The sequence below is a fragment of the Sapajus apella genome, unplaced genomic scaffold, assembly GCF_009761245.1.
Source record: "Sapajus apella isolate SASKATOON/1434 unplaced genomic scaffold, GSC_monkey_1.0 scaffold38, whole genome shotgun sequence".
NCBI classification, from domain to species: Eukaryota; Metazoa; Chordata; class Mammalia; order Primates; family Cebidae; genus Sapajus; species Sapajus apella.
The window spans coordinates 9259759-9274988 of record NW_022436978.1 but is presented as its reverse complement, the minus strand read 5'-3'; the positions used below and the strand labels follow the sequence as shown (position 1 = coordinate 9274988).

Genomic DNA, 15230 nt, shown 5'->3' with positions numbered 1-15230 from the left:
GTGTGCCACCATGCCCAGCTAATTTTTGTATTTTTAGTAGAGACAAGGTTTCATCATGTTGCCCAGGCTGGTCTGGAACTCCTGACCTGAGGTGATCCACCCGCCTTGGCCTCCCAATTTGCTGGAATTATGGGTTTGAACCGCTGTGCTCAGCCCTGCACTTTGTTTTAACCGTAAGAGAAATATAGGACAGCAAGATGGTTTACAGCTACACACTTTGAGTGGGGATTTTTTTTTTCTGTCCCGTTTTCATTTTAGTTGTCCACTCTATGTCTTAGAGATTATGATCAGTTTGGCTGTCAGACTCTTAGATAACATCGTAAGAAACACTTGAGAGCTATACGTTGCTGAGTTAAAATCCCAGCTGTGTGTTCATGGACACATTTCTTAACTTTAATCTCATTTTCCTCATTTGCAAACCAAGGCTAATAATCTGCCTTAAGGTTCGTTTTGGCAAAAAGGAAAAAGAAAAAGAGAAAGGGAAATGCTTAACATAGAGATTAGCATTTAGTGGACTCCCCATTTACAGAAGATCTTTTTCGAAAGGACTAGTACATTTCTAAAAAAGAAGTTTGAGGTTTTTTTTTTTCCATTTTTCTGGTCAGAACCTGGTATGAAGCACCCACTGGTCGTCCCTATATTTAAAATTCATAATTATTTTAAAGCAAATGAAAATACTTTTCGTAATGGTGAAATTTAAAACAACATTATTAACAACATTTTGGGTTGTTACATTTTGAAAGGAAGGAATGTGATAAAATTTGGAAAATCAACTCCCTCTTTTAAAATTTTCTACCACATGCTTCATGCTGTCACTGACACCTTGAGTTGAGGAATATAAGTAGCTTTTGCTTAGGAAGAGGTGTTAGCCTGATGGCAGCTTATTTGGATAGTGCTTTTTTGTTTGTTGTTTTTAATCCATGGTCTTATGTAGACACTCAGCATTACACCTACATTCTGGATTAGCATATACTAAAATCACTCCTTTGCCATTTTTTTTTAGTTATTAATAAGTTTGATGAGCAAAACGCCAACATTAAAGGTGAAAAAATAGTCTGCCTTATTTCATTTATATATTGAAATATACATATATGGCAAAATATTGAAAGCATATACACAAAAATATAACAGTAGCTATTTCTCAGTGACCATTTTGGTGGTTATTGGCAATTGAGGGGAAGCAGGAAGTATAGCTGCCCAGAGCATGCATTCTGAAATTGAACTTCCTGGCCCTGACTTCTGCTCTACCACCTACTGCCATATGACTTTGTGCCGTTCACTTAACCTCTCTAGACATCAGTATCTATTTATATAAAATGTGAAAAATGGTATATAACAGGGTAAAGCTTAACTGAGATAATGTATATAAAATGTAAGGTACAATGCCAATAGGACCTCAAAAAACTCAATAAATATTATCAATAGGGCGATTCTTATTACTGTACTTCTATATTGTCATATTTTCTAAAAGTATTATCAAATGTTTTTTAAATCAAATAAATATTGCTTTAAAAATATCAGCATCTTCTTATCTTTATAAGTGATTTTTTAAAAATCTTCTAAGAACATCAAATAGAATATGATTCTTGAGGTTACAGTATCAAAAAATACTTCTATGACCTAATACATGTTCTTCATCCTTGGGCTCTAGTGAGAGGTACATAGTATTTATAAATATTATTATTCTCGGTTCTTCTGAAGTCAAATGCAGAAACTTCTGGAAAACCATAAGCCATGAATTAGATGGAACTTTCTGATTTTCTTTGCACAGACTTTCAAGGATTAGAATTCCACTTCTAAGAAGCAGGTTAAGTGATTTTGCTGAGGTAGATACCAAAACAATTCTAAGTTTTATTAAATATGCCTACATGTGCTTCCAGACCATGTATTGGTATATTTCAACATTTATTGAATAGGGTGTTCTTTCCCCAATTTATGTTTCTGTATGCTTTGTTGAAGATCAGTTTGCTGCAAGAATTTGGTTTTATTTTTGGGTTCTGGATTCGGTTCCATTGGTCTACATGTCTATTTTTATTTCAGCACCATGTTGTGTTGGTAACTATAGTCTTGTAGCTGAAGTTGGGTAAGGTGATGCCATCAGATTTGTTCTTTTTTCTTAGTATTAATTGACTGTATGGGCTCTTTTTTGGTTCCATATGAATTTTAGAATTTGTTTTTCTAGTTCTGTGAAGAATGCTGATGACATTTTGTTGGGGATTGCACTGAATGTACATTGCTTTGGACAGTATGGCCATTTTCACTATATCGATTATTTCCATTTATGGGCATGGGCTGTCTTTCCATTTGTTTGTTTTTTGAAATTTTGAATGACATTTCAAAAATTGTTTAAAAAAATGTGCTCTTAATCCTGGGGTCTCAGAAATACTTATTACAAGCTTACAGAAAGCAAAATTAGCTGACTATGCAGATAGTCTAAGAAAGAAAAACAGAGATGGATACATTCCTAGAGTCAATTTTCTAATTCCCAAATGTTTTTGTGAATACACTTCTATTTTTATTTCAATAGTTTTTGGAGGACAGGTGGTTTTGATTACATGGATATATTCTTCAGTTGTAATTTCTCAGATTTTAATGCACCTGTCACCCAAGCAATGTACGTACATTGTACCCAGTATATGGTCTTTTATCCTGCATTCTCCTTCAAACCGTTCCCCTGAAAACCCCAGAGTTGATTATATCATACTTATGGCTTTGCATGCTCATAGCTTAGCTCCCACTTATACATGAGAACATACGGTATTTGACCTTTTCATTCCTGAGGCACTTCATTTAGGATAATGGCCTCCAGCTCCATCCAAGTTGCTGCAAAAGACATTATTTCATTTCTATTTATGGCTGAGTAGTTTTCCATTGTGTATATATACTACATGCTCTTTATCTACTCATTAGTTAATGGACACTTAGGCTGGCTCTACATCTTTGCAATTGTGAATTGTGCTGCTACAAATGTGTGCATGTGTCTTTTTCATATAATGGCTTCTTTTCCTTTGGGTAGATATCCAGTAGTGGGATTGCTGAATTGTATGGTAGTTCTACTGTCAGTTTTTTAAGGAATCTCCAAACTGTTTTCCATAGATTGTACCATTTACATTCCCACCAACAGAATAAAAGTACAAAAGTGTTCCCTTTTTACCACATCCATTGCAACATTTATTGTTTTTATACTTTAAATTATAGTCATTCTTGTAGAAGTAAGGTGGTATCTCATTGTGATTTTACTTTGCATTTCCCTGCAAATTAGTGATGTTGAGCATTTTTTCATGTTTATTGACGTTTATCTTATTTTGAGAATTGTCTATTCATGTCCTTTGCCCATTTTTGGATGGGATTATTTGCTTCTTTCTTGCTAATTTGGTTCAGTTCCTTCTAGATTCTAGATATTAGTCCTTTGTCAGGTGCATAGTTTGTGAATATTTTCTCCTCCCACTCTGTGGGTTGTCTGTTTACTTTGCTGAATATTTCTTTTGCCATGCAGAAGCTTTCTAGTTTAATTAGATTACATTTATTTACTTTTGTTTTTGTTGCATTTGCTTTTGAGGTCTTAGTCATGAATTCTTTCCCTAAGCCAATGTCTTATCTAGAAGAGTTTTACCAATGTTATCTTCTACAATTTTTATGGTTTCAGGTCATAGACACAAGTCTATGACACATTTTTAGTTAATTTTTGTATAAGGGGAAAGATGAGGATCTAGTTTCATTCTTCTACATGTGGCTTCCTAGTTTTCCCAGCAATATTTATTGAATAGGTGTCCTTTCCCCGATTTATGTTTTTTGTAGACTTTGTTGAAGATCAATTGGCTGTAAGCCTTTCGCTTAATTTCTGGGTTCTTACTCTGTTCCATTGGTCTACATGCCTATTGTTATACCAGCACCATGCTGTTTGGGTAATTATACTTCTTGTAGTGTAATTTGAAGTTGGGTAAGGTGATACTTCCAGATTTGTTCTTTTTCTTAGTATTGCTTTGGCTGTGTGGGCTCTTTTTTGGTTCCATATGAATTTTAGGAATTTTTTTTTCTAGTTCTGTGAAGAATGCTGATGACATTTTGATGGGGATTGCACTAAATCTGTAGATTGCTTTGAGCAGTATGGTCATTTTCATCATATCGATTCTTCCCGTTTATGAGCATGGGTTGTCTTTCCATTTGTTTGTGTCATCTATGATTTCTTTCAACATTGTTTTGTAGTTTTCCTTGTAGAGATCTTTCACATCCTTGATTAAGTATATTCCTATGTATTTTATTTTATTTATTTTTTGTAGCTGTTTTAAAAGGGATTGAGTTCTTGATTTGATTCTCCACTTGTTAATTGTTGGTGTTTAGCAGTGTTACTGACTTGTGAATATTGATTTTGTACCAAACTTTTGATGCTTGTTTTTAAAGGCAGAGTGTAAAGACTCACTATGAGTGACTCACATACACTGTACACACAATGACAATAACATTTTTAATTTCTCAATTAATTTTATTAACCTAATCAAAAACAAATTATCTGTTTTGTTCCTGATATACAAGTTATCTGATAAACAAATTATCTGAATTTGCCTTCAGGTATTTTTAGCAAGGAACATGACCAAATATGAAATAAATTACTGTTTCTTATAGTTTTTTGCTTGTTATTTTTTTCTTCTATGAAGCAACTCTTGTATTTTCAATGCACAGTCATTTGGGAACATCCAAACTCTGACCATATTTATGTGGCATGACATTTAGCAAGCTTCAAACACAATCTGAAAGTGCTTTCTCTGACTTCATTTCTCATACACACCATCACAAGAAAACAAATGATGGATGTAAATATCTATTCTCAAAAGACATTTCATCTGACATCATCTTACAGTTTTTGTAATCATTTGGAGAAAAAATTTTAAATAGCATGTGCTCAGGGAATCAATCCAATTTTTATAAAGTATGGTTGAATACTTCACTTCTTCTTCAAAAGTACATAATGGTTCCTTACAGCCTAAAGTCAAATTACCAAAATCTGTTACTTGGTTTTCAAGAACTTGCACAGTCTTCACCTAGCTTTCTGGACATCGTTTCTACAATATCACTTCTCCCATAATTACTTCACATCTACAATCTCTTAGCAGAAACACCTGGGGCCAGGTGTGTTTTGTAATTCAGGATTTTGGGGAAAAAGGTGATTTTTTTTTTTAAAGTTATACACTTAATGTATAACACATTAGCCAAATCCATGTATGTTGGGGCTGCACCTGTAATGAAACACATTGATATTTCTTCGGTAAAATCTATAAATAGTCTTATAAGTGCGATAAATAAAGATTACAAATAGCCTCCTGTCAATTCAGGTCAGGGTGTACCTTATGGAAAAACAACATATGCATAATGGTTTTCAAAGCTTCTTGAATTTAGAAATTAAAGATAGTAAAATGTAAGCCTGCACTTGCTTTACTTTGACATAGACTTTTGAACTTTTGAACCTTTGTTCATTTTCTTTCCTTAGCCAAAAATGCCCTCTGTGCCTCTTCTAGTTTAATAAAGTTGATCATGGGCCAGTCCAAAGGTCAACTCTTCCATAAAGCCTGAAGTCAGAAGCACCTCATTTTCCTCTGTTGTCTGCATGCATACTTCTCTCTGTAGGCTTGAAAGTCCATAGGGAACAGCTCTGTGTCTGATTTGCATCGCATACTGTCATTCCTGTTAGTGTATTTTTCCTCAAAAGAATATATAAATTGGATGAAGCAAGCCTGCTTGAAAACATAAATGTCGACAAAGCAAACCCGAAGCATCCAGTGTCCCATCTCTATTCCTCTTTATTTATTTTTATAAGATGACAGGTTTTTATTTTTCATACCAGATGGGTAATGTACTGTTGTCCTGACATCATTCAAGGGTGGCACATCTCACATATGCATGTGAACACTCAACCATCATGCTTATCAACTACAAAAGGATCAGGTTTGATTTTTTAAAAAAACTAATTTTACTCAGAATGTATTTTTTCTGGTCAAATATTTTGTAGTGATTCTAAGAAAAAAGCACAAGTAGTAAAGTTGCTAGCTTTCCATTCAAGCTCAACATACTGAGAAAACTTCAAAGAAGCCGGTTTTAGGTTACTGGAGTGCTCAGGAAATGTGAGTTTTTAAAAAATTAACTTAGACATTACACTCCCGAATTTTTCTAATCCTTTAATAATATTTCTATCACTTGTAGAAGCAAAAGCAGATTGTAAGCTCTTTATTTTTATTTTATTTTATGTTATTTTATGTTATTTTATTTTATTTTTGGATGGAGTCTCTATCGCCCAGGCTGGAACACAGTACTGTGATCTTGCCTCACTGCAACCTCTGTCTCCCAGGTTCAAGAGATTCTCGTGTCTCAGCCTCCCAAGTAGCTGGGATTACAGGTACATGCCACCATGCCTGACTAATTTTTGTATTTTTAGAAAAGATGGGGTTTCACAATGTTGGCCAGACTGGTACTGAACTCCTGACCTCAAAAGATCTGCCCGCCTTGGCCTCCAAAAACACTAGGATTACAGGCATCAGCTCCCATGCTCTTTAGTCTATTAAAAATGTATCATTTTATTTGATGTTCTTTGCAGTGCTCTTTGCAGACAATTAAGAGTGGCTGATAATTTCTTATATGACTGAATAATACTAATTGTGGATAAAATCATTTATATTACATATTTTAGAACAATTTATTAATAATAACAATAATACAAGAACTATTTTCTGGCCAGGCATAGTGGCTCACGCCTGTAATCCCTGCACTTTGGGAGGCAGAAGTGGTTGGATCACGAGGTCAGGAGTTCAAGACTAGCCTGGCCAAGATCATGAAATCCCATCTCTTCTAAAAACACAAAAATTAGCTGAGTGTGGTGGTGTGTGCTTGTAATCCCAGCTACTTGGGAGGCTGAGGCAGGAGAATCACTTGAACTCGGGAAGCCGAGGTTGCAGTGAGCCAAGATTGTGCCACTGCACTTCAGTCTGACAACAGAGAGAGACTACTCCATCTCAAAAAAAGAGAAAAAACTATTATTTTTCTAATATTGGAGATTTGGGGACATTTCTCCAAATAGAAATACCACCTTACTATTGTAAGTTTCAGTGGATACTTTGAGTTCAAGTCTAACTTTTACCTTACACAGTTTATAATCTTATATTTTATTTCTACAATTTAGTTGACTATAATATGAAGTGATATTTCTGACACTTTTTGTAATAAAATCATGATTAGGATATTTTATAAAATGAAACAAGAAAGGAATAAAATGCTTCCTATAGATAATAGCAAAAATAATATATAAGGTGTGTTTTGGCTATGGCAGGGGATTTGAAGATTAATGCTAAAAATATCTAGATCACAAAATCAACTATAATAAGCCAAAAATAGGTTTTCCATATTGGGTACTAGTCTTTATATGAAGTAGCTATCCTAATATACAGTATTGTATAATATCTCACTAGCCATCTATCCACCCAATCTTTCATCCATATATCCATGGGGAAAAATTTCTTAAGAAGATAGTTCAATTAAGGAGAACAGGTCCTCTTTCTTCAGCAAAGCGTCTTGGTAGATAAGAAAATCCACAGAGGAATCAGAAAGAAATCTGAGAGTAAGCCTGGAGAAAATGGAATTAATCTGCAGAACAAAGCGTGAAGAATTTGGAGCTCCTGTGAGCCATCTGGAAGGGACTAAGGAAAACGGAAAACAATGGTAAGAGGCTGGAGTGTGAGGTATAGAAATGGCCGAGACTTTCCAAGAACGAGGATAGCTGGACAATCTCTAAAATGAAGTAATTTTACAGAAGCAGAATTCAGAGCCAGAGAAGACCATGAAAACATAAACTCACACTGAAAATTTGCATACAACTTGGTGGTGGTTGGGGTAGACGATATTGATCTCTTTAAAATTCATAGAATGGAGCTAAAGCCAATCTTAGCTAGGTCTTAATTAATTGGTACAATGAATTTAGCTATATCTGAGATACGTAAACATACACACACATGTATTCATATGAAGCAAGTGTTCTAGAGCTCATTTATTCAATAACCCAAATATCTGCCAAATGTCTAGAGCTCATTTATTCAATAACCCCAAATATCTGCCACATCAACTGAAAGATGTTGCAAAGAAGGGACAAAAGAAAGACATCTAACCACCCACAAATGCTGTCATAAAATTGCAGCAATAAATTTTACACGGTTTGTAGGGTTGCATTATGTCCTAGTGCAATATATGTTTACATTTTTACAAATTCTATTTACTTTTTTGCATGTGACTCTACAAGGCTATTTCACCATGCTCAACAGACTATAATTATATCCCACACAACAAATCCAGCAAACTGCCTGTTTTGGAAAATAAAGTTTCACTAGAACACAGCCATAACCGTTTGTTTCTCTGTTGTCTATGCTGTTTCAGGCTACAACCTCAGAGTCGAATGATTGTGACAAAGTCTATATGGTCCATAAAACCTAATATATTTACTCTCTGGCTCTTAGCAGAAAAGGACTTCTAACCTCTTATCAAGAAACAAAAGTTGAAATAGACAGACTTAAAAATATGTGATGAGAAATAACTACTTTATGACAGAAAGTAAGCAAACAACAAATCAACGAATATTATGCCCTCCAAGGTCACAGTACATGGTGCCATCATGTGTGAAGAAAAATAACATCAGATAGCCTAACAAGTTGTTAACAAGTCTCTGAGAGTATATTTTACAGGACAATACAATTTTCAAAATTAATAATAATGATCCAGAGATATCAACAAAAATTATAAAATATGTTTAGAATTTTCTAAAAGATTTGAAAAAATATGTAAAAAATAAGATATTTGCTTTTGAGATTTTGATTTTTTAACTTTTATTTTTTGTGGGTACATACTGAGTGTCTTTATGGGGTAATAAGATATTTTGATACAGGCATATAATGCATAATAATCTCATCAGGGTAAATGGGACTTTCATCACCTCAGGCATTTATCCTTTCTTTGTGTTACAAATAATCCAATTATACTTTTAGTTATTTTTAAATATTTAATAAATTATTGTTGACTATAGTCATCCTGTTCTGGTATCAAATACCAGATCTTACTCATTCTTTCCAACTACTTTTTGTACTCATTGACTATCCTCACTCCCAGCCACTGCCCTTCTCAGCCTCTGGAAACCAATCATTCTACTGTCTATCCCCATGAGTTCACTTGTTTTAATTTTTAGTTCTCACAAATCAGTGAGAATATGTGAAGTTTATCTTTCTGTGCCTGGCTTATTTTACTTAACATAATGACCGCAGGTCCTATTTATGTTGTTGTAAATGACAGGATCTCATTCTTTTGTTATGGCTGAATAGTACACCATTGTGTATATATACTACATTCTCCTTATCCATTTGTCTGTTGGTGGACATTTCAGTTGCTTCAAAATCTTGGCTATTGGGAATGGTGTTACCATAACATGAGGGTGTAGAAATCTCCTTGATGTACTTACTGAATTCTTTTCTTTTGGGTATATACCTAGTAATGGGATTGTGGGATCATATGGTAGCCCTGTTTTTAGTTTTTTGAAGAACTTCCAAACTATTTTCCATAGTGGTTGTACTTATTTACATTCCCACCAAGAGTGTATAAGAGTTCCCTTTTCTCCACATGCTGGCCAGTGTTTGTGATTTTCTGTCTTTTGGATAAAACCCATTTTAACTGGGGTGAGATGACATATCATTAGTTTTTATTTGCATTTCTCTCAGAATCAATGATGTTGAGCATATTTTTATATACCACTTTGCATATCTTCTTTTGAGAAATGTCTATTCAGATCTTAATGTATTTTTTAGTCAGATTAGTAGATTTTTTTCCCTATAGAGTTGTTCGAGCTTCTTATATATTCTGGTTATTGATTCCTTGTCTGATGGATAGTTTGCAAATATTTTCCCGCATACTGTGGGTTGGCTGTTCACTTTGTTGATTGTATCCTTCATTTTGTGGAAGGTTTAAGTGTCTAAGAACTTATGCATTACTTCTATAATTTATAATTTACTGGGATGTAGTTGCTCATACTAGCCTCTGATGATCTTTTGATTTCTGCAGTATCAGTTATAAAGTCTTCATTTTCACATCTGATTTTGTTTTCTGGGGCCTTCTCTCTTTTCTTTCTTAGTTAGTCTGGCCAAAGTTTTCTCAATTTTGTTTATCTTTTCTAAAAGCCAGTGTTTTCTTTCATCGATTTTTTGTATTGTTTTCTTATTTTCACATTCACCTATTTCTACTCTGAACTTTCTTATTTTTTCTCTACTAATATTGGGTTTGTTTTATTTTTGCCTTTCTAATTCTTCAAGAAGCATAATTAGGTAGTTTATTTGAAGTTTTTCTAATTTTTGACTTAGGTGATTATCGCTATAAACTTGTCTCTTAGTACTGCTTTAGCTGTATCCCATAAGTTTCAGTATGTTGTGTTTTCATTATCATTTGTTTCAAGAATTTTTCAATTTCCTTTTTCATTTATTCTTTGACCCATTGGTCATTAAGGAACTGTCTAATTTCCTTATGATTGTATAGCTTTCAAAGTTCCTCTTGTTAATGATTTCTAGTTTTGTTCCATTGTGGTCAAAGAATATATTTGATATAACTTCCCATTTTTTTTGAATGTTTTAAGACTTATTCTGTGACTTGACATATGGTGCGTCCTTGATAATGATCAATGTACTGAGGAGAATATGTATTCTGCAGTCATTGGATAAAATGTTCTGTAAATATACATTAGGCTCATTTGGTCTATAGTGCAGATTAAGCCAGATGTTTTCTTGCTAATTTTCTGTCAGGATGATGTATCAATGTTGAAAGTGGGGTGTTCTCCAGCTGTTATTCTGTTGGAGTCTCTCCCTCTTTAGCTCTAATAATATTTTCTTTACATATCTGGGTGCTCCAGTATGGGGTGCATATATATTTATAATTGTTATGTCATTTTGCTGAATTGACTTCTTTATCATTATTTAATGACCTTATTTGTTTCTTTGTATAGTTTTTATCTTGAAATCTACTTTGTCTGATATAAGTATAGCTACTGCTTGCTGCTCTTTTTGGCTTCCACTTGCATGCAATATCTTTTTCCATCCCTTTATTTTCAGTTTATGTGCGTCTTTATAGGAAAAATGTAACACACCATTGGGTCTTGTTTTTTTTGTTTTTTTTTTGTTTGTTTGTTTGTTTTTAAATTCATTCAGCTACTCTATGTGTTTTGATTGAAGAGTTTAGTCCATTTACATTCAATGTTATTATTGATAAGTAAGGACTTACCCCTGCCATTTTATTATTTGTTTTCTGGTTGTTTCTGGTCTTCTCTTCCTTCTTTCCTTTTTTCCTGTCTTCCTTTTAGCAAAGGTGATTTTCCCTGACGATATGTTTTAAGGTTTTAAGTTCTTGATTTTTATTGTGTTTGTTGTATGTTTTCTGATTGATGTTACCAGAACACTTGCAAATAATATCTTATAACCCATTATTTAAAATTAATGACAAATTAACACTGATTGCATAAAGAGAAAACTAATAAAAAGTTTGTATTTTAATTTTGTCCCCCCACTTTTTAACTTTTTGCTTTTTCTATTTATATCTCATTACACTATCTGTATCTTGAAAAGTTGTTGTAGTTATTTTTTATTGGTTCATCTTTAGTCTTTCTACTTAAGATGTGAGTAGGTTACACACTACAATTATGGTATTATAATATAGTGTGTTTTTCTGTAACTTACTATTACCAGTGAGTTTTGCACCTTCTGATGATTTATTTTTGCTCATTCACATCCTTTTCTTTCAGACTAAAGAACTCCCTTAGGCATTTCTTGGAGGACATGTCTTGTGTTAATAAAAGCCCTTAATTTTATTTGTCTGGGAAAAACTTTATTTCTCCTTTATGTTTGAAGGATAATTTCACTGGACATACTATTTGAGGATACAAGTTTTTCTTCTTCGGCACATTAAATATGTCATGCCACTTTCTCCTGATTTGCCAGGTTTCCACTGAGAAGTCTGCTGACAGATATATTGAAGCTCCATTGTATGTTATTCATTTCTTTTCTTTTACCACTTTCAGGATTTTTTGTTTGTCTTTGACTGTTAGGAGTTCAAATATTTAATGTGTTAAGGCAGTCTTATTTGAATTAAATCTACTAGGGGTACTATAACTTTCTTGTATTTGAATATGGATATGTTTCTCTAGGTGTGGGAAGTTCTTTGTAATTATGCCTTTGAATAAACTTTCTTCCCTATCTCTTTCTCTACCTCTTCTTTAAAGTCAATAAGTCTTAGATTTGCCCTTTGGATATTATTTTCTAGAACATGTAGGCATGCTTCATTCTTTTCATTTATTTATTTATTTATTGAGACAGAGTCTCACCCTGTCACGCAGGCTGGAGTGCAATGGCGTGATCTCAGCTCACTGCAACCTCCGCCTCCCAGGCTCAAGCGAGTCTCCTGCCTCAGCCTCCAAGTAGCTGGGACTATAGATGTACATCACTAGGCACACCATCATGCCTGGCTAATTATTTTATAGATGCACACCACAATGCCTAGCTAATTTTTATTTTTTGTATTTTTAGTAGAGATGGGTTTTCACCCTGTTGGCCTGGCTGGTCTTGAATTCCTGACCTCAAGTGATCTGCCTGCTTTGGCCTCCCAAAGTGCTGGGATTACAGGTGTGAGCCACCACGCCCAGCCCATTCTTTTGTATTCTTTTTTTCTGTCTCTCTGGGTTGTATAGTTTCAAACAGCCTGCCATCAAGCTCACTACTCACTAATTATCTCTTCCACTTGATTGATTCTGCTGGTAAGAGACTCTGATGCATTCTTCAGTATGTATTCTTCATTGCATTTTTCAACTCCAGAATTTCTGCATGATTCTTTTTTAATTATTCGAATTTCTTTGTTAAATTTTCCTGATGGCATTCTGAATTCCTTCTCTATATTCAATTTCGTTGAGCTTCGTTAAAACAGCTATTTTGAATTCTCTGTATGAAAGATCGCATACCTCTGTCCTTCTAGGATTAATTGCTGCTCCCTTATTTAGTTCATTTGGTGAGGTCATATTTTCCTAGATAGTCTTGATCCTTGTGGATGTCTTTCAGTGTCTGGTCTTTGAAGAGCTGGGTATTTATTGTAGTCTTCAGAGTCTGGGTTTTTGTTTTTTTTTTTTTCAACTGTCCTTCTTGGGAAGGCTTTCCAGGTATTCAAAGGCACTTGGGTGTTGTAATCTAAGTTTTCGGTCACTGTAGCCCTATCTGTATTAAGGAGCACCTCAACCCCAGTAACAATATGGATCCTGCAAATCTGATCCAACACCACCAAAGAAGTACCCCTTTGGTGGTGTTGGATCAGATCTGGAAGAATTGTCTGGATTACCAGGAAAAGACTCTTGTTGTCTTCCCTTACTTTCTCCCAAGCGAATGGAGTCACCTCTCTGTGCTGAGCTGACTAGAGCTAGAAGAAGGGTGACATAAATACCCCTGTTGACACTACTATTGGGACTGCACTGGGTCAGACCTCTCAGAAGGATGAGCTAATTTACATGAGTCAACATGTCCAGATATCAAAACTTACTCCTTTTAGAATAAAGCTTCTTCTAAAAAATAAAATATCAGAGAGGGAGGAAGAGCAAGATGGCCAAATAGAAGCCTGCTGAAGCTAGCATGGCACTGAATCTCACCCAAGGCCTTTGGTTACCACCACCTGACTATTACCTATGCTTACCCAAAGGCCTAGGGCTCTATAATCATCAGGTGACAAAGCCACCATGACTTGTGTCCTTGCATTCAGAATGGTGACTGTGCTCCAGTACCAATCATGTCTAGAGATGTTGTTCAGAAGCCATGGCCTTAAATCAGAAACCTTAGGAATCTACCTGGTGTTCTATTCTATTGTGGCTGAGCTGGCACCCAAGCCACAAGACTAAGTCCTTCACATTCTTCCCTTTCTTTTCTACAAGCACAGAGTTTCTCCCTGTGGCCACCCCTGCCCCAGGCCCATGGTGAATACTGCCTGGCTACCACTGATGTTCACTCAAGGCCCAAGGGCTCTTCAGTCAGCTTACTGGTGAATGCTGCCAGCTGAGGACTCTCTCTTCAGGACAATGGGATCCCCTCTGGCCCAGGCTAGGTCCAGAAATGCCACTCAAGAACCAAGGCCCATAATGGGACTCCAAGAGTCTACTTGATACTCCACCTCACTGTGGCTGAGCTGATACCTAAGTTGAACAAAGCCCCTGTTACTCTTTTCTCCCCTTTTCTCAAGCAGAAGGAGTCTCTACCCATATCCATCACAGCTGGGAATGTGCTGGGTCTCACCTGAAGCCAGCATGTCTCTGAGTCTCACTCAAGGCCCATGACGAGTACTGCCCAGCTGCCACTGCTGACTGTTTAAGGCCCAAAGGCTCTTTTGTCAGCAGATGATGACTCCTAACCGGGACTGGATTATTCTCTTCAAGGGAGTGGATTCCATTTTGGCCCAGGATGTGTCTAGAAATGTCATCCTGGAATTAAGGTCTGGGATGGCCTCAGGACTCTGCCCAGTGCCCTATCTTACTGTGGCTGAGCTGGTATCCAAGTTGTAAGTAAAGTTCTCTTTACTCTTCCCTATCCTCCCCTAAAGTGGAAGGAAGAAGTGTCTCCCAGAGCTGCAAGCTGCACTGCCTGGGGTTGGGGGACAGATAGTGCAAGTACTCTCTTGGCTGTTCAAGCTGATGTCTCACTAGGTCACATGCCCCCCATGTCCACTGGTTCTGAGCAGTTCTCCTTTGCTATGGCTGGTCTAATTGCTCTCTCCATTGGCTTTGGCTGAGTTCTGCCTAGTGTTGCTGTCTGCTGTGACAGGGCAGAACTGAGTTCCATTGCAAAGTCTCACAATCACTGTGCTCTCCCTCTTCCAAACACACAGATTTTTTTCTCCATGCCACACATCTGCCACTGGGGGGACAAGGAGGGATAGTGTTGACAATTCAAGGCTGTCTTTTCTAGCCTCTTCAGTGCCTCTTTCAGCAATATGAAGTTAAAACCAGGTACTGTAATTGCTCATCTGATTTTTGATTCTTAGGAAGGTGCTTTTTTTATGTGGATAGTTGTTCAATTTGTTATTCTTGCTGGGAGGACCATCAGTGAAGGGCTTCTATTTGGCCATCTTGCTCTGTCTCCCTCTCTGACATTTTAATTTTTAGAAGAGACTTTATTCTAAAAGGAGTAAGTTTTGATATCTGG

At 35.8% G+C, this 15230-nt stretch overlaps 1 protein-coding gene and 1 non-coding gene across 2 annotated transcripts in view; both read right to left on the bottom strand.

The window, feature by feature from the left end:
• The window catches only part of FGF12 (fibroblast growth factor 12), a 581066-nt gene that overhangs the window by 386229 nt on the left and 179607 nt on the right, over nt 1–15230 (bottom strand). The gene's annotated exons all lie outside the window — the stretch shown is intronic.
• On the bottom strand, nt 5834–5937 carry LOC116565088. The gene has a single exon (XR_004275247.1). It is a non-coding gene; the product is annotated as a small nucleolar RNA U13 (small nucleolar RNA).